The sequence below is a fragment of the Gossypium arboreum genome, chromosome 7, assembly GCF_025698485.1.
Source record: "Gossypium arboreum isolate Shixiya-1 chromosome 7, ASM2569848v2, whole genome shotgun sequence".
Classification (NCBI taxonomy): Eukaryota; Viridiplantae; Streptophyta; class Magnoliopsida; order Malvales; family Malvaceae; genus Gossypium; species Gossypium arboreum.
The window spans coordinates 228,731-248,211 of NC_069076.1; the positions used below are offsets into that span (position 1 = coordinate 228,731).

The 19,481-nt window shown below is 35.3% G+C and overlaps 1 non-coding gene across 1 annotated transcript; it reads right to left on the minus strand.

Moving 5' to 3' along the window:
- Positions 1-5,533: 5,533 nt before the first annotated feature.
- On the minus strand, positions 5,534-5,640 carry LOC128296001 (small nucleolar RNA R71). The gene has a single exon (XR_008286549.1). It is a non-coding gene; the product is annotated as a small nucleolar RNA R71 (small nucleolar RNA).
- Positions 5,641-19,481: the final 13,841 nt, after the last annotated feature.

Sequence of the window (19,481 nt, forward strand, 5' to 3'; positions counted from 1 at the left end):
ATGTTTTTGTTTCGAACTTCTCTTAATAGATAATTTGGTTAAAAATGAGTGGACGAATTAATGCTATTATTTATTACGACGATGAAGTCCGTGACACTGAGAACGACGTGGTTTTTTTATCACAGAACATAGTACGACTGGCTTTTAACCAAAACAAAGAGTTTCCAAAACTTAAGAAAAAAATTAGGCGAAAAAATCGTCGGATCCAGCCAGATAAGAGTATATCTATTAAGTATCAATTTTTTGCTTCGATCAATCCCGTGAGATATGACGCTTTCGATATCAAATGTGCTAGAGGCTTGAAGGCGATAGTACAGACGCAAATCAATAGTGGATCATCGTTTCTCGAGTTATATGTGGAATTTTCAAGGCCTAATGAAGGCATTCAGTCATCAACATCTCTTCTTGTTTAAGAGGCTAGAACGGTTGAAAATGCTGATAGCCCAACCACTTTGTTAGAAAGTTCTCATTATAATATCACAGAATCATCAATAGGAATATACTTATTCGTCTCTGCCTTAGATTTCAATTGTGGGAGGCAGAACACTGAACAATTGAGTTTTGGTGGTAGAATGGAATACACAACCCTTGAACGACACTCAGTTAGTGGGTGGACATGAACCTCGATAGGTCGATGTTCAACGCTGGGAATACTTACTAGAGAATGACAGCAACTTCCAGTGGTTGGAAACCGACAAGTGATTCTGAACGTTTCTACAACTACACGAGAAGATATGATGTATTCCCTATGACGTCTACTGGCGAGGGGACATCCAACACGATAGATGTTAGTGGGTTCAAGAATGAAGATGACAATGAATCTGATATGGATCTAGTTTGGGAGCCTGGTGCTGACAGTTCAGAAATTACATTATTTTCTAAACTGGAGCCTGTTCCAACTGAACTAGAAGATAGTGAAGGAGGTGAATATGAAGAAGAAGAAGATCCACGATTCATGGTGTACTCGCCTCTAGCCCACATGCATAATGTCAATCTATTAGCAGAGGACGGGTTAGAGTTTGCAAAACTACCACATAAGAGATCAGGCCACGCAAATTCTTCGTTGGATTCGGGTAATTTGAAAGTAGGCAAGGAGTTTTCCACTAAATATAGTTTTCCCACTGTAGTGAAGCGATACAACATCAAGAACGGGGTTAACTTTCATGGGGTTAAATCCCGATTTGAGCAGTTTGAGGCCAAGTGTGCAATTTGAGATAGTAGATGTGTATAGAAAATCATGGCTTCTATCAAGAAGAAGATGAGGTTGTGGATGATAAAAAAAGTTTACCGCTCTGTATATGTGTGTTGCCACTGGTACAATATCAGTACCGATATATATTACATCATAGTTAAATTACTTAGTTTAATATACTGTGGAGTTGCAGGTATTTCATGGGATCATTTGAAGTTGGATTCAGAGATGATTGTGAGCATAACACTACCAATAGTGAAAGCGAATCTGAGGACTTCTGTGTCAATTTTAATTGCAAATATCTGTAGCCAATTAAATTACATGCCTTTGTACCTCAAGGCGTGGATAGCAAAATATAAGACATTGGAGAAGATGCACAGTGGGTGGGATGAGTCATACAACAAGGTATGACAGTGGTGTTGGGTGCTGGAGAGGTACGTCCCAGGTTACATAACTGATCAAGGAAACAGGATGCCAAATGTTCCACCGTCTGTTTTGGACCTTCAAGTAATATTCTCAAGCATTCCGTACTACAAGTCGTTGGTACAAATAAACGGTACATTTATGTATTGTAGATATACCCATCGACTATTGTTGGTTGTGGCACAGGATGGTAATCGGAGAATCCTGCCAATTGCGTTTGCAATAACATCGGGGGGAGTCAATAGACGACTGAAATTTCTTTTTTGTCTAGGTTGAGGAGGCATGTCTACCCCAACCAAATATATGCGTCATCTCATGTTGAAGAACTGGAATATTATCCGCAATTGAACGACAGAAAAGCCTCTAGGACCGTACACACTATTGGTACTGTCTAAGGCACGTTGCGTGGAAGCCTCTGGGACCACACACACTATTGGTACTGTCTAAGGCAGGTTGCTTCTAACTACTACAAAAAATACCCCTCTACTGTTGAGCGAACACAAGTAACCAACATGGGTATGTAATCGCCACCAATATTCTTTGGTTTGTAATATTCCAATTATTTTTTATATTATTTTATATGTAATCGCCACTATCCACTTCTATCGATATGGAAATCCTACGGTCAACTAACCAGATGGAGGTACGGTACCTCTCTCACATACCCTTCAATCAGTGCACACAATCCTAAGACAAGGGCCACATGACCTCAAACCTAGTAGAATGCGTCAATTCCATTTTAAAGGGAACGCATCATTTGTCGATAACCTCAGCTATGAAAGAAACATACTTCCATTTGGCAGAATTTTTCCCAAAGCAAATGGCAAATTATGTTGGAAAATTGCAGGGAGGCTACATATGGTGCCTGGATGTGGTGAAACAAATTAAGAAGGCTATGACACGAGCAAACTATATACACTCAGTGTGTCACTTGCACGAAAACCTATGGTTACGAGTAATAAAGTTCGACAAATTGGATCAAGATATTGTCGAGGGAGTGTACCATATACACCTAAGAAATATGACTTGTGATTGTGGGAGATTTGACGTATTTCGTTTTCTTTGCGCTTATGCAATTACAGTGTATAACAATCTACACTTGGATCCCATGAGCTTTGTGGACGAAGTGTACAAATTAGAAAATTTATACAATATGTGGAGACATATATTTCTACTAATTCTAGATGAGTGTATGTAGCTGCTTGTATCGAGTACTCCGTTTAAGTTGTTACCTGATAAGTCATTGCATCACAAACCAAAAGGTCGACTGATATCGACTCGAATATTTGACAATACGGATATTTGAGATAGGTTAAACCAACCGAGGTTATACGAATGGTGTTAGAACCTGGGTCATAAAATGTCGTTATGTCTACATCGAATGGACAGTGCAAACTAGAAAACAAATATTAATTTCATTATAATATGTAAACACGCAGTTCTGTAAAATGATAACTAATATCACATTTTCATTTTTTGAAATAATAACATATATCAACTTTAATTTTGTTAAATGATAACAATATTCCTCTAAAAATATAATAATAAAAATCATTGATACAATATAAACGTTCGACACAAGGATAAAATTAATCAATGTCGATGTTGATCAGAATTTGTGCCACATCGGGGCGGTCGACAGTTACACGCTGGATTCCTTCTTAGTTCAGCCTTCGGGTGGGGTTTTGGTCATTGAAGTTATGGTCTCGGTAGATTATCTTATTCGCCTTCATTTGATTACAATCATTACATTATCAGTTGCCATTGTACATTCTTCGATCTTAGAATAGTTGGTTGAGAAGATGACCCAGCTTGGTAGAACAAAGATCCCGAATGTGTTTACGTTATAAACGGCGAATGAGCATAACTATGTTGAGTCCCATACACCTATGAGACAATGAGTGGATGATAAACTGTAATTTATACATATTTTTACCCATGTTTAACGCATTTTATGGATGATTTCCCATTAGAATTGGTGAATTCGATGCTCCTAATGCTTTAATTTCGTGTTTTATACTTAGGAGAGCATAGGGGAGCAAAAGGAACGAGAAACAGGCCAAAAACGGAGAAAATGGGCCAAAGTGCGAAATCAACACGGGCTGGACCTCCTCACACGGGCGTTTGGCAGGCTCGAACACGGCCTGAAGTAATCGAACACAGGCGTGTCCTTGCCAAGCCCAAGTTGAGTCCAATTCGGAAAAGGCTAATTTTGAGGGTTTTTAGGTATTCCAAAGCCTATAAATACACCCTAGAGGAGAAAAAAAGGGAAACGAAGAATAGAGAGTAAGGAATTACTCCAAGGAAGCCAATTGATCCATCTCGGAAGCCGGATTCATCATCAAGACTGAAGATCTCTCCTCAATTTTCCTTCAGGAGTTTTGGGTTTTCTTTAGTTTTGTATTCTTTATTCTTCTGAGATGTTTTCCTATTCTGTTATGAATTAAACCCCTAAATACCTAAGGGGAATGAAACCTAAGACGAATCTTGTTATTATTTTCTGAATCGTATGATAAATATTTAACTTGTTCTTAATTATGTGTTCTTAATTCTTGTTTTGATATCCCAGGATACTGATTCAAGACATGCTCTTATTCAGAGGAGGAATAGACCCTGTCTAAGAGTACATTTGTCATAATTAAGCGGAGTTGATTGCGCACCTAGAAATAGGGTGACAAGATTTTGCCGGATTAGAGTGAAACCTAATAAGGGGATCCATAGATCAAGTTAATGCAACACTAGAGTGTTAATTAGAGAAAAGTCTCGATTATTCAATCTAGGGATTAGACGTTATTAGTCTTGAATAGGGATAATAACATAACTTAGGGATCTCTACGGAACAAGTTAAATGAATAAATTGTCCGATTCAGAGCCAGAATAACAAGTTCAGTTTAGGTGGATTTTTCCTTAGGTATTGTCTCAAGTCAATCGATTTTCCCAAAAGCAATTCCCCAATTCTTTTCTCTGTGCGTTCTTAGTTTTAATAATTAGTTAATTAAAACAAACCCTTTTTATTCTTAGGCTAGATAATAAAAAGATAGTTATTACTAGTACTTTTGGTTCCCTTGGGTACGATATCCAGGTCTTGCCATTACTATACTATTGATCGATAGGTGCGCTTGCCTTTTCATCGTGATAATAGTTAGTCTAGGTTTGATATTCATTATAAATATTTATTACTTGTTACGAATTACGCGATCAAGTTTTTGGCGCCGTTGCCGGGGAACTGAAATATTAGGAACACTAAATTTTTATTACTTTAGCCATTTATTTTTCTTGTAATTTTACTTTATTCTATTATTTATTAATTTACTTTTTCTTTCTCTTGGCAGGTTTTTATAGTTTATGACTAGAAGAAACCCGTCAGGACCACTACTTTTTGACGAAGAAATCGATCGTATAATTTGCAGAAATCAAAGAGAAATAAGGCACAGCTTAAGATACACGGAGAACGAGCAAGAAGACAATACTCAACCCCCAACCGAAGAGATGGCTGAAAACCCAGGCGATCAGTTGCCTCCTGCAATTGATGCTAATTAAAATCCTACTCCACGTACTATGTATGACTATGCTAAACCCTCTTTAACAGGAACTGAGTCTAGTATAATTAGACCTGCTATTGCTGCGAATAATTTTGAACTAAAACCTAACACCATTCAGATGATACAGTAGTTTGTTCAATTTGATGGTTTGCAGGATGAGGATCCCAACACGCACTTGGCGAATTTTCTTGAATTTTGCAGTACATTCAAAATCAATGGCGTTTCTGATGATGTTATTCGTCTTCGGTTATTTCCCTTTTCACTGAAAAACAAAGCTAAACAGTGGTTGAACTCGTTACCACGAGGGTCTATCACTACTTAGGAACAAATAGCCGAGAAATTTTTATTGAAATATTTTTTGCCGGTTAAAACGACTAAATTGCGTAATGATATCTCTTCTTTTGTGCAGATGGATTTAGAAACACTTTACGATGCGTGGGAGAGATACAAGGACTTACTGAGAAAGTGTCCTCACCATGGGTTACCGCTTTGGCTGCAAGTTTAAATGTTCTACAATGGTGTGAATCATTCGACAAGACAAATGATTGACGCAGCTGCTAGCGGAACCATCAACACTAAAGCACCAAAAGATGCCTATGAATTCATAGAGGAGATGTCACTGAACAACTATCAATGACAAGTTATGAGGACAAAGCTAACGAAAATAGCCGACGTCTATAACATCGATTCAGTCACTATGCTCTCTAATCAGGTAGAACTTCTCAATAAAAAGATTGATAATTTTCTTGGTTCTACACAGGTACATCTAGTAATGAGGTGTGACTCAAGCGGAGGAGGTGTGCATACAGAATTTCAATCATTCAATCCCACAACTGAAGAGGAACAAGTCAACTATATGGGTAACAATAACTTCAGATCTCAAAATAACCCATATAGTAACACTTACAATGCAGGTTGGAGGAATCATCCAAATTTTTCATGGGGAGGCCAAGGAAATCAAAGAAATCAAAAGGCACCACCTCCCCAAGGATTTCAGCAACCACCCTACCAATAGGAAAGGAAATCGAACCTTAAAGAGATGTTGGAAAAATTTATCTCAGTGTCAAAAACGCGATTCCAAAATACTGGGACAGCACTTAAGAACCAGCAAGCATCGATTCAAGGTCTCGAAACTCAAATAGGGTAACTTGCAAAGCTGATTTCTGAACGCCCATAAGGTACTTTACCTAGCATTACAGAGACCAATCCCAGGGAGCAACTTCATACTATCGCTGTGCAAGATAACCAGAATCACAGCAAGACAACGCGATTAACAAAGGTCGAGAAGGGATGCCCAACTCAGAAAAATTCTTAAAGGAACTTCTGACCAATAAGCGAAAGTTAGAAGCTACATCGCATGTGGAGCTCAATGCAGTCTGCTCAGCTATTCTAAAGAATAAGCTACCTAACAAATTGAAAGATCCAGGGAGTTTTACAATTCCTTACTTAATTGGTAGTTTATCTGTGAATAATGCTTTAGCTGATTTAGGGGCTAGTATAAATGCTATGTCTCATAAAATGTTTAAACGACTAGGTCTCGGTAAACCCAAACAGACTAAGATGAGCATTCAATTGGCTGACAAAATAGTTAGATTTCCTAAGGGTATTATTGAAGATGTTTTCGTTAAAATTGACAAATTTATTTACCTAGTAGACTTTATCGTCTTAGATATGGATGAGGATAACGAGGTACCTTTAATTTTAGGATGACCCTTTTTAGCAACTACCAGAACAATTATTATTGTAGGCACAAGAGAGCTAACACTTCGTGCAGGTGACGATGCAGTAACACTTCAAGCACGCGACTCAGTCAAAATCGCTAAGACTCAAGATAATGCTATAAAACCTGTCAATGATAAAACTAATATTCAATCGTCCTTGCAGGAACCTCCTCGAACCAAGACAACAGAGACAGTGCACTACTATCATGTAGAGAACAAAGACCCCCATGAGGAACGAAGGCTTCGGATAGAGGAGCTAGATGAATGGAGAGTACATAAACCAAGAACACACGATAAACCGAAATTATGCCAAAATAAGTTCGATACCTCTCCAAATCAACTTAAGGTTGGCGATAAAGTCTTACTAGAAGCCGCAGATCCTCACATTGTCACTATCACAACGAATGAGGAAATCCCTCTTACGATACTCAGTATTTTTCCATTCGGTACGGTGGAGGTGAGTCATCCCAAGTTTGACACTTTTAAGGTAAACAACACCCGATTAAAACCTTATTTTGATGAGATTGATAGCAGGAATGAGGAGTATGAACTTCTCGAACCACCCTGACCCTTCACTAGAGAGGTAAGTCGAGCTTAGACTATAAATAAGCGCTTCTCGGGAGGCAACCCGAGCACTAACATATTTTGATTTTTTTATTTTTTATTTTTTATTTCTAACACTTTAAATCATTAACTTTATCTTTGAATAACGAAGTTTTTCAGCACATACGGCCAGTTACACGGGCGTGTCTAAAGCCGTGGCCAAACAGGGGAAGAGACACGGCCGTGCGATACGGCCGAGTTGAACCAGGACATGATTTCCCCAAAACACGGGGTGCAATAAATCCCCATGGTCGTGCGACATGGCCGTGGGTGAACTTGATAAGAGACCACGGACGTGGGAATGAAAAACCACAAGTGTGTTAGGGACAAGGCTCGATTCTGTTTCTTCGACACGGGCGTGAGACACACCCGTGCCGTTAAGCCGTGGACAACAACACACGGACGTGATACCCTAACACACGGGCGTAGGAGAAGCGAACCACGCCATACACAGCTGTGTGACACGATCATGTAGCCACACGGCCTATACACACAGGCGTACGTACCGGCAGTGCCATTTAAATATATATATATATATATATATATATAGAATAATTGTCTTATTTTTCTTTTATTCACTTGTTTTCCTTTTAGAAATGGCTTACCTTCAGAGTCAAGCTTGCCAGAGTTATCTCCAATACTCGATCTCACCAATCCAAGTATATCATCTATTCTTAATACAGGAAGTTTCACATCTCCCCCTATTTTTTATATATATATACTTTAATATCTATATTTGTACATTAAGGGCAATGTACATCTTAAGTGTGGGGGTATCCTGAATGATTGCCTTGTTCTCTTGAAAAGCTCTCATATCATATTTAGGATAAATTTTGATTGATTTATGATTTTGATTGATATATCTTGAATTAAAACATAGGCAATTATGTATTGATTGTTTAAACTTTAAGATATTAGAGAATTAAGCATGATAAGTTGATTTTTAAGAATTTAAAATCTTAGGCTGTTTCCCCAAAGTTTAGATATTCCTTTGAATCGGTATTCACAAGTTTTTATCATCAAAAAGCAATAATTTTTTGTGAGATTTTTGAACCTTTTTTAGCATCTATTCATTTTTTCATGCTCACTCTTATTATTGCTTTGAGTGCGTCAATATTGAACTGTTATTCTTGAACTTGCTTGATTATGCATGTCGAGACCACACCATTTGATTTGATATATCAAAATGATTAAGGCACTTAGGATTAACCTACTCATGGCATGAAAATCCTACCTCCACGATTAACCCTAGTAAACCCCCTTGAGCTTGACAAACCATTCTTTGTATTACCCTTAATATTAACCCTTAACCCATTATTGTTAAAATCCCCTAAATTAATCCCTATTTTTGTCGAGATTTAAGTTGAATGGATTGTTTAAGTATGTTTTGTTTTATGTTGTTTAACTTGTTCTTAAAAAAAAAACACTATGTATATTTATTAGTAATCCCATATTCTGAGAAGAAGTTCTGTTATACGCAAGTGAAGAATAACTCTTTTTCTAGTTAGGCAATTTTTCAATTCAATCTTGATTCTAACCCTTTCATTCAGCTTGTGACCACAACCCCTAACCAAGCCTCATTACAACCCTCTAAAGATATTTTGATTGATGTATTTTCTTAAATTACTGTGGTGGAGATTTGATTTTCATGCAAGCATATGGTAATGATTTTCATTATTGACTATTGAGTGCTCCATTTATTGTCCTTAAACACCTTGAGTGATTTAAATGAATCTTTAGTGAGAATGTGAAACTCTGTGATATTTTGAATCGAAGGTAATTACTTAGATGAGGGGAGACACCTATGTTTTCAGAATAAAATGTTCGACTTGAAATGTTTGGAACTTTTTATGTTCTTTTAGTTAAATTCTCAATGTATGATTATTTATGGATTAATGTGAGATATTATCGATAGAAATTATAAGTTGACAAGAATTTATTTTGATTATGAGTTGAAAATTTTGCTTGAGGACAAGCAAATGCTTAAGTGTGGGGGTATTTGATAAACTGTAATTTATACATATTTTTACCCCATGTTTAACGAATTTTATGGATGATTTCCCATTAGAATTGGTGAATTCGATGCTCCTAATGCTTTAATTTCATGTTTAATACTTAGGAGAGCATAGAGGAGCAAAAGGAATGAGAAACGGGCCAAAAATGGAGAAAATAGGCCAAAGTACAAAATCAACACGGGCTGGACCTCCTCACACGGGCAAACCACACGGCCGTGTCAATTTGGCAGGCTCGAACACGGCCTGAAGTAATTGAACACAGGCGTGTGCCACGGACGTGTCCCTGCCGAGCCCAAGTTGAGTCCAATTCGAAAAAGGCTGATTTTGAGGGTTTTTAGGCATTCCAAAGCCTATAAATACACCCTAGAGGAGAAAGAAAAGGAGACGGAGAATAGAGAGTAAGGAATTACTCCAAGGAAGCCAATTGATCCATCTCAGAAGCCGGATTCATCATCAAGACTGAAGATCTCTTCTCAATTTCCTTTTAGGAGTTTTGGGTTTTCTTTATGTTTTGCATTCTTTATTCTTCTGAGATGTTTTCTTATTCTGTTATGAACTAAACCCCTAAATACTTAAGGGGAATGAAACCTAAAACGAATCTTGTTATTATTTTCTGAATCGTATGATAAATATTTAACTTGTTCTTAATTATGTGTTCTTAATTTTTGTTTTGATATCCCAAGATACTGATTCAAGACATACTTTTATTTAGAGGAGGAATAGACCCTGTCTAAGAGTACATTTGTCATAATTAAGCGGAGTTGATTGCGCGCCTAGAAATAGGGTGACAAGATTTTGCCGGATTAGAGTGAAACCTAATAAGGGGATCTATAGATCAAGTTAATGCAACCCTAGAGTGTTAATTAGAGAAGAGTCTTGGTTATTCAATCTAGGGATTAGACGTTATTAGTCTTGAATAGGGATAATAACATAACTTAGGGATCTCTACGGAACAAGTTAAATGAATAAATCATCCGATTCAGAGCCAGAATAACAAGTACAGTCTAGGTGGATTTTTCCTTAGGTGTTGTCTCAAGTCAATCGATTTTCCCAAAAGCAATTCCCCAATTCTTTTCTCTGTGCGTTCTTAGTTTTAATAATTAGTTAATTAAAACAAACCCTTTTTATTCTTAGGCCAGATAATAAAAATATAGTTATTACTAGTACTTTTGGTTCCCTTGGGTACGATATCCCGGTCTTGCCATTACTATACTATTGTTCGATAGGTGCGCTTGCCTTTTCGTCGTGATAATAGTTAGTCTAGTTTTGATCTTTATTACAAATATTTATTACTTGTTATGAATCACGCGATCAATGGACTCTTCGTCTGTGTCTAAAACATAAACGGCCTCGACGTCGTTGTTGATATCATCATCGTCTAACAAGTAGATTGCATGGGTGTGTAATACATTAGGGATGGATGTCCAAGAGTCCAACTTGATATAGGACTAAAAGTAGATAAGTGTGGTGCAACATATGGTGCTTGTTTGAAGATGATAGGGTTAGAATATGCACCAAAATAAGACGGTACATACTGAATGGTGGGTGGTATGGGCATCGGTGCTATGATCATCGGTGCTAATTCCTGTATAGGTGTTGATGATGGACCCGTCTCGCCAGCCCTTAGATTTAAAAGGGGCCGTCGTGGCTTACTCATATGAGGATGTCAATTCATCGCCTATTCCCCGTACAAATATGGCTTGCCATGGATCCTAAACTATAACATGTGCTCTGGATCGTATGCTAACTCAGGAATGATAATAGGTTCACGAGTAGGTAAGAAATCATACATATTATTCCACATATTGATATGTTGGGAGTGGAATATCAGCTAATTCTCATTCGATGTCGATAGGATGCAGATCATCAAGGTCTTGACGTGCCACGAGAATTAATTTTCAAAATCTGAACTACCTAACACTCTATTGGTCTCGTGTATCTCAACAGTAGCGTACACTACCAACAGGAACTTCACGTGCCAGGTGTTGGGATTCACAAAGAATTCATCGGGGAGGACTTCTCAAATTAACGGATTCTCATATGGTGTCTATTCAAACTATATTAACGTGATAAAAACATTAGTTATATATATACTACTAAATATGAAATCAACTACATTAAGATTATATAGTTGAAATTTAAAGAAATACTTACCTCCGTTTCTGGTCATTAGTCTAACAGAAGCCGTATATCTTAAAGCTCAGTAAGTAATCCCACGTGACTCAACACATGGTTCCACCTATTTAAATAACTTCTTAGCAGCAGTAAAATGCAACCACCGATTTTGATTTTTCCTATTTGCATCGCCCAACACATCTCTCGATACAATACCGCCAACATGGCAGACCCCCAACTGAGTTCGCCCGTTCTTTAAAATCGACGAATTTCAGCAGCCACCTTAGATGGATGAGATTTTGTGACTTATCTGACATCAAGATACCTCCAATGATTTGAAGGATGTACACTCGAACGTGTTATTCTCTTTCCGCTTTAGTAGAATCCTCATTCTAACCTCGCAAATTTTTTTCGTATCCAAGCCATTTCGATCCAACCTCCGTAAATTGTCTTTGAAGCCGAACCCACAAACTCACCACCTACGGCTCCCCAAACAGCAAAGTAAACAGACCTGATAACTACCAACCCATCCATCGGTAACCCAACTGTAAATGCACGTCCTCCGGAGTGATAGTACACTTGCCACATGGAAGATGAAATGTTTACGTCTTGGGTCTCAACCTCTCCACCAATACGCTTACGAGTTTTGGTCTAACTTACACCCTCGGCCTAAAAGAGCCACGTGCCAAAAATCGGCTTCCTTCAAGTATAGTTTGATCAACGGTGATAGAGGACTAGGTAGATTACGAATATGGTATTGTAAAATTTGATCTTCTGCTTATTTACGTAATAAATATACAGAAAATTAAGTTAAAATATAACAATGAAATAAAAAATTAAACAAAATTAAAATTTGTTAAAATTTATTCTTACCATTTGGAATTGATTGATGAAAATGTGCTTATCATCAAGACGTATTAGAGACCCGACTATTACTAATTATATAGAACACGAATTATTTTTAATAAAAATATTTTAAAAAATATTAATAAAATCTAATTTAGATAGAAATAGAATTTTAGTTGTAAATTTAAGAGAATTTTGAGAGTGGTTTAAGAAATTTGAGAGATTTTTTATAGAAAATTGTGAGAAATTAGTAGGGGATTTTATTTTTATTTTTTTTACCGTTGGGGGGCAATAACTATTTAAAATAGCCGTTGGGGGGAATGCATCCAGCTGGACACGTTTTTCATTAACGCTTCCATCTGGATACGTTTTACTAGTGACACATAAAAAACGCTTCCAGCTGGAACCGTTTTTCGGGGTTTCCACTGAAAATACTTCCAATTGGAAGCATTTTACCTAAATCGACCCATTCCCGTAGATATTCAAAAATTCGGTCTATTTTCATAATTTAAAAAAAAAGTTATTGGTATTTTAGTCAAAAAAGTCTCTATTCAAAATGTTTTTTTATTGTTTATTGTTTTAATAATCAATAAAAAGGATAAACAGAAACAAATATACTAGCACCTAAGTGTATCATCAGAAGAGCCAAAGCAAATATAACAACACATATATACTCACCTCGTTACAAAATCATGCAATTTAACATGAATATGCAGTAATTAGATTGATATCGAGTCATAGAGATACAAACCAAAAGCTCGCGTCACTCGTCGTCGACTCTCACCTTTATTGTCCTTCTTGACGATCTTACGTCGTCTTTAGCTACGAATAATAATTCAAAAATAACACAATATCAAATTCCATATCAAATCAAATTCAAATTTAAATTCATACATATTTTTCAATTTCTTCAATTTAGCCCCTAATGTCGGGGCAAACATAACTTTCGATTTAGAGCTTCGGATTGAAATTTGATTTCATATATATTTATTAGGGATCTTATTCCTACCAAAATTTCATGATAATTTTTTTATTTTATTCAATTTAATCCCTAATTTATGAAATCAACAATTAAGCTTTACAATTTAGTCTTTTTTCTTAAACTAAGCTTATTTTCTATCAAATTCACACCTAATTCTTCAAGAAATCAACAATGGTAACCTTTTAAAATTTAAAACTTTCAAAAATTGGTACATGGGCTAGATAAATCAAACTCCCATAGCCTCAAATCTATAGAAATTACAGGAAAATAACTTGATTGCACTTACCAAATTAATGGTCGAATGCTTGAACCCTAAACTTTATTCTTTTCTTTTTATCTTTGTTTTTCATGGCTCGGGGAAAAAAGAAGATGATAACATCTTCCACTAAGCTTTGGCTTTTATATTTTGATTAGTCTATTAATTAATCTTAATTAGCTTAATTAATTAAATTTAATTAACTTCAATCATGTTTAAGCTAAAATAATGACATTCAGCATCATCATCCACTATTAACTATTTAAAAATAGTTTATTAACCATTTAGTCCTTTGGGTGATTGCTACTTAAGTCCCCAAGCATTTCCTAATTAAAAATCTATAGCAATCAAACTTTTACAATTTAGTCCTTATGCCTTAATTAACTACAATTTCAGCCAAATTAACTAACCAAATTCCAATTTATTTATACACTAACTCTATAAATATCCCTATTTAATATTTATAAACTTGATTTACGAAATAGGGTTCTAAAACCACGCTTTCTGACGCCACTAGAAACTAAGTCGTTACACTTGTATGTTTAAGGTAGATGTACCTCAGATGGTTATTCTTTTGAAAACTTGATTTTTTTTTATTCATAATCTAGAATATTTGGGACTTTTGAGTAAGATTTTACATTTGAATAATTATGTTTAAAATGATAGTTATGATATCTTTAGTTTACCCAAGTTAAGTTTTGGTTTTTAATTGACTTGGCATGCTCATAAGATACATTTAAGTTTAAAAGAGTTTTTTTAATGAATTGAAATAATTTAAAACCTAATCATATAACTTGATGATGTTTGGGATGGAAGTGTTTTTAAGCAAATTTTAAAGCCACACCTCCAAAACTTGTATTTTTTATCCCAGTACCTTGTTTTATGTTTTGGGCATGCCCAAACACTTAGGACATTATCTATCTCACACCCTAAATTTTGATCCCAACTTGGTCATATTGTAACAACCCATTTTCAGTGATATCGGAAACAATGGTTTCGGGACCACAATTTCGACGAGTAAACTATTATTTTATTATTTATTTAATGTCTACGGGTATATATATTAAGGTCATATTAAAATTTTGTTAAGAAATTTTGATGTTTAAGTAGTTAATTAAGTAAAAAGGACTAAATCGTAAAAGGTAAAAAAGTTGAGTTCTATTAGTTAAAGGGGTCTAATGGCTATGAAATCTTAAAATAAAGGACTTGAATGGTAAATAAGCCATTTAAGGTGTTAGTGGATGTGCATGGATAAGTTTTTGTTGAAATTTTAATAGTTTTTAAATGTTAAAATGGTAATTGAGTAATTAAAAGAAAAATTAAATAAAGAAAGATGAAACAAAGTTATCATCTTTCTTATTTTCACTTGTCTTGGTTGAATTTCACAATTGAAGAGGGGGAAAGCTTCGGTTTTGTTTTCTTCTTGCATGGTATGCATTCAAGCCCCGTTTTTAATGATTTTTATGTTTTTGAGTTCATTTTAGCTTAATCTAGCTAGCCCAAGGGTTAATTTGTAAAATTGATAAAGATTGAAGGACTTACCATGAATTATTTGAATAATTTTTTATATTATTTGATAGATTATGAACCTTTTTTGAAAAATAAACAAGTTTTGTTAAGTGATTTTTAATGAATTTCGAAATTAGGGATTAAATTGTTAAATGTGTAAATCTATAGGCTTTATTATGAAATGATGGTAATATGGGTTGTATCAAGGTCCCTTGCATCTATGGTTAACATGGATTTAAATTAAAATGGTTAGATTTTAAATTATAAGCTTAAAGACTAAATTGTGAAAAATTAAAATGTTAAGGGCAAATTGGTAATTTTTCATAAATATGAAATATGGATTAAATTGAATATTATAAGTATTTAATTGATTGGAAATATCTTTGTAGATCAAGATAAACCACGTTTGGACTTAGATCGAGGAAAAGCTAAAGCTTCGAATTAGTTCGACTATATTACTACGCCCCTAATTATCGAGGTAAATTCGTATGAACTGTAATCATTTTAATGTTAATTAAATTTGAAAATTTGTTATGTTATTGAGATATAAATGAGTTGGATTGTAAATGTATCAATGCTATGAGGAATTGACGGATAATGAATCCCAGTTGAACCTTTCTAGGAATTCTTAAGATAAAAATGACATGTCATTAGAGATTTCATGTTTCGGGTGTTGTTCTTGAATGTCCTACTGATGGATAACGTATTGCATTTGTTGGGGATTCTCCATAGCTCGTGTGAGCAGCATTGTGTAGCTTACATTCCGACCCACAGCTTGTGTGAGTAGGCCCATTTCACAGCTCGTGTGAGCATTAATGTAAAGGAAAGGTTACAATTATATGTAAAGGCACACTTCGTGTGAGCTTTCCTGAGTATCCAATGTAATTCTAGATGGTTCAAAGGGTAAGAAAAGGAATAGAAAATGGTAAGTATGCAAATGCAATTAATCATGACATTATGGTAACATTAATGATGTAAAATGTTATGTTTATACATGGTAAACCACATATCTTATGGTTGATTTCATATATATCATGAACAAGTATACTAACTTGTGAGTTTGATGATTTTGTATAGGCTCATACAAAGCTTATGGCATTGGTTTTGGTTTATACTTATCCTATGAATCGTATTATAGAAATGGTAAGTTATGTTTAAGGTTTATACGAGCTTACTAAGCACTCATTACTTACGTAGTTTCTTTTCTTTGTTTTATAGATTATCAGAAGCTCGATCGATTTGGAAACTCGTCGGAGATCTATCACACTATCTAAAAGTCTTTTCGGTAATTTTTGTATATTTTGGCCAAGGTTAATAATGGCATGTATAAGATGTTTTATAATGGTGCTTTGTAATGTTTATGTCTTGAAGATTATGTTTGGTTGGTGCACTTTAATGTTTACCAAACTTTATCATTTTTGGCCACTTGCTAATGCTTGTAAATAAGCATCTTTATGGTATGTTTAGAATGGTTTGATAATGGTCATTTGTGGTATATTTTGGTAAGTAATTGAACTAAGTTATAATGCTTGAAATAAGGTAATGTTGACTAGTTTTGGTATGGAATGTTTTGGTATAATTGTGGTGCCTTTGAATGGCATTTTGGTTAGGTGATTTAGGATGTTTGAAGTGGCATGTTTATGCATGTTTGAATGGTGTTTGAAACCCTTGAATGTGTGTTTAAATGGTTTGAATGATTATGCATGAATTAGGTATGAAATGGTTTGATTTTAGGTAAAATTTGGGTTCACATGGATTGTCACAAGGTCGTGTGAGACACACGGCCTGGCGACATGGCCGTGTGTCATCTAAGAATTTCTTAGGATTCAATTCAGTGAGTTACACGACCTAGCACACGGCCTGGCACACAAGCGTGTGGAGCAACTAGAGAGTTACACGGCCTGGTATACAGGCGTGTGACATGGTCGTGTGACCCTATTTAGTGAATTATATGGATGAGGACATGGGCAGGGATAGGACTGTGTGTCCTTGGTTCGGAAGTTACATAGCCTGGGGTGATTTCACATGATCGTGTGACCCCTTTTTTCCAATTTTTTCATATTTTTTCTTAAACTTTTTGTTTTGTTTCAAATTAGTCCTGATTTGCTTCTATGATATTTTTAGGACCTCGAAGGCTCGATTTAGAGACACAGTGAATGTGTTTGGGTGGATTATGATGTGTTTAATTTATTTTAATATTATGTTGTTAAATGTTTTCGATTGTACGATAATGCTCTGTAACCCTAATTTGACGACAGAGACGGGTTAGGGGTGTTACACATATTGGATCGACAACCCTAAGTTTTTTTTATATGTTTTAATTAGATCTTACGATATCCTATTTGTACCAAATTGTATAATTTAGGGGATGGATTGGGTATTAATGATGATTGTCAATTTTCTGAGAGGCCGATTGCGAAATAATGGCTTGTTTCTAATATTTTATCTTAATTTGGGTTAATGATTGCATGGAAAGTGTTGAACGGTCAATAAGAGAGTGGATATTTGGTTAGAGGATATGGAGAATGTATAGGCATACTATTTGGCTTTGTGGATGTTTGGTTGGACTGTACAGGGATATATGCGCACAAGTATGTGATGGCCCTACTAGGATTCTTCTCAAGAGTGAGACTCTATGCAAGTCCTATGACCATGGCATATTCAAGTTATGACAGTCCATAAAACTTGCCTTTATGTTTCAAGTTATTCCAATCTGTTCAGTATGTCCTCAAGTTTCCATGTTAAGGCTATATACAGTCCTCTGCCATATAGTCCGTATGGATTATCTTTCAAGCAAGAGTTTGCATGAACTATCTTTCAAGCAAGAGTCCACATGGACTATCTTTCCAATAAGAGTCTGCATGGACTATCTTTCAAGCAAGAGTCCACATGGACTATCTTTCCAATAAGAGTCTACATGGACTATCTTTCAAGCAAGAGTCCACATGGACTATCTTTCAAGCAATAGTCTACAAGTGTTAATCGCTAAATATGAATCTTCAAGTCTAAGTTCGCCAAGATATTATCCCGCAAATCTAAATCTGCCAAGAATGAGTTTGCATGCATGAATTTGAGCCTGTGAGTCCACTAGTGTGAGTCTACGAAAATGTGTTTACTAAATAGGGACCCACAAGTAGGAATCCGCATGTATGAACCTACCAAGTTTGGATCTGCGTGTATAAGTTACTAGATTTGGGTCTACACATAGAAGTCCTCTAAAAGTAAAATTTTATGCATAAGTCTTCAGGGACCAACCTTTGAGTGTTAGTCCGTAACAGTATTATTCTGCTAAGATACTCCACACATGATTAACTACAAAAAAAAAAATGGTAACGAGTTGTTTTGTTTGAAATCAATGCATATGCGAAGAACCATGTTAATAGTTAAAAGGTGTCAATTTGCAAGTTATGCTAAGATGAATGGTGTCAAGAGTGCACCATGATGATGTAGAACTTGCCCTCGTACAAGTGATGTCAAACATGAGACTAGTGTTGGCAAATGTGCCCATATTGTAATAAATATGTAATTATTTTCTTTTTATTTGAACGATGAATAAATAAATAAAGTTAATTTCACATTTTACTATTATGTTTTTTGTATTTCTATTTTTTTATATTTTGTATGCATAGAGAAATTGTGACAAGCAAATATTAGCTCATTGATTGTCTAAGTTCAAACTAAAGATAAGTAACATTGTAATAAATTTAGAGCTTCAGACATGATTCTTTGGCATTATGAAATAGATGACAAATACACGATAATGAGTGAAAATAAATGTTTTCAAAGCCAAGATGCTAAGATTGGACCACATAGACTAATGTGGAGGAGAATTTGGAATGCAAAGGTACCAAATGAAATTAAATTGTTTGGATGGAAATTGTGTAATAGGATTTTACCAACAGATTGCAAGCTTCAATAAAGAATCTAAGAAGTGAAAAACAATTATCAAGATGTATTATGGTCTAAAGGAATTCCTAAGATCAAAGAGTATCTTAAAGGTTGTGGTTGATGCCAGAACGATTGATTGATAAACTAGCTAAAACTATATTGATTGAATCGAAAAGGCAGTTAAGAAGTTTAATAATCTAGATCCTAGTATTGCTATAGACAAATTTACAATGCAAGAAATGCTAAGGAACATCAAAATATTATAAGTAAGGATGAAATAAGAACAATAGAAATAACAAGACCATTCCTTAGAAATCATGAAAAAGATCGAATGATGCAAAATTGTGTAGCATAAGCCCAAAGGAATTTTTGGAGAGAAGCATCAAGGA